The following is a 1,886-nucleotide window of genomic DNA, read 5'->3' on the forward strand; positions in this document are numbered from 1 at the left end:
TATATATATATATATATATATATATATATATGATATATGAGCATATGCATGTATACATACATATATGTACATACCTACGTCTACATGTATATATAGATGCATATCCGGATACAGGACGTCAAAAAGCGTGGACAAAAAAGGAACGGGAATATAAACAAAGCACAAAAAAACGGACGTCTTTTTACGGACAACAGAATGAACACATAGGAAAATAGACAAGCCACTTATGGAACTTTTCCTTCATCAGCTGCCTCTATTCTAAACTAGGCGTTTCGAAGATGATGTGTGTGTGTGTTTGTGTATGTGGGTGTGTATGTGTATGTGTGTATGTGTGTGTGTGATGGACTATGCTGTCAAAAACGACGTATAAGCGTTCAGCTTTTGGTGAACGACCCACACAAATGATTTGTTTATAGTGATCAAATCTTAGTCCCGCATATTACCGCACTCTCTCCATTAAATCGACCTTGTCTGAACAGGTGCACCGTGTACCACGCATCAGCTGTCGAAGTGACTGCAGAGAACATAACGCACTACTCGGTCTAGGAATTGAAATCACAAACTAGCCATTGTGGGTGTAACACTAACCACTAAGACATGCGTCGTGTGTGTGTGTGTGTGTGCGCCCGCACATACATGCATATACACGCACATATATCCTTTCGCAAACACCAACACGCACACACACAAACACACACATTCATATAATGAATAAACATAGAGATTGAATATATATAGGCGAATACCTTAGAAAGCACAGCGTATCAAAAAATTGTATATATATATATATATATATATATTCTCGTTTCATCAATTTTTATCTTTTTTCTTTCCCCCCATTAAACTTTGTTCCTATTTTCGGAGAAGTTCCTTACAGTTTGTTTGGAGCAGTAAAGTCTCTTCTGAATTCAATAGCTGGTGCTGAGTGTTACTTCATTCTGTTTTGTGAGGAGGTCAATGGGATTGCAATCGTTATAACATAAATATTATATACTGCTTGTTCTAAAGGTATGAGGTGAAGGTTTTGTAAAGCATATTTTTATCGCATTTTTAGGGGAAGCACATTTCTTTGAGATTTTTTATGGGGTGCCGAGACCTGATCTAATTCATTGCAACAGTATATTTTCCATTAAAACGACTAAGGGATGAGAGGAAATGTTAAACCGAATGACTGATTAAACGGGCTCTATCACCAAAAGGCCTTGATCAATACGAGGCTATGATATAAGACCATTACCCAAGTTACTGCTCAGTGGAATTGAACCCGATACTACGACACAGTTTGGAGCCACGCCTGTAGAAGACAAATACAATCAAAACGAGTAATCGATGCAAGCATTTATGTGGTCACACAACATACTAGATATAGCAGCCTTATCTCGCGGAAAAAACTATCAGAGTAGGAAAGAGTCTCTGGGTAAAGACCTCGATAAAATATTTCTACAGGTAACATAGGAGTCACCACTACAGACGCGCTTCAGGATAGAAATGATGGTTGCTAAATTAGTGCGCGCCTGGAGTCTAACACAACCACCACCACCAATAACAGCTCCTACTAAAGCAGTAGATTGAGTGGCATACACACACACACACACACACACAACACACAGAGCACTAGAGTTTCCCAGTATATATATATATATATATATATATACATATATACCAAAAATATGTATCTGTGACAACGGTGAAAGCCAGTCGATGCAAGGACACGCCTCTGAATAAAACATGTCTGTTAGCTGTGGGTGAATGGAGCCTATCAGTGATGACCTTCACACCCTCACTTATCTGTTCCCATATCCGCAACTAAACCAGACAATTGTTAAGACACGCGCGCGCGTGCACACATTGTGACATATTTCAAAAGGATATATACATATATATAT

General features: G+C 38.5%; 1 protein-coding gene across 1 annotated transcript in view; it reads right to left on the reverse strand.

The window, feature by feature from the left end:
• LOC128249065 (probable serine/threonine-protein kinase fhkB) overlaps nucleotides 1-1,886 on the reverse strand; it is a 72,273-nt gene that overhangs the window by 14,760 nt on the left and 55,627 nt on the right. The gene's annotated exons all lie outside the window — the stretch shown is intronic.

Source organism: Octopus bimaculoides, chromosome 11 (assembly GCF_001194135.2).
Source record: "Octopus bimaculoides isolate UCB-OBI-ISO-001 chromosome 11, ASM119413v2, whole genome shotgun sequence".
In the NCBI taxonomy this organism is placed as follows: domain Eukaryota; kingdom Metazoa; phylum Mollusca; class Cephalopoda; order Octopoda; family Octopodidae; genus Octopus; species Octopus bimaculoides.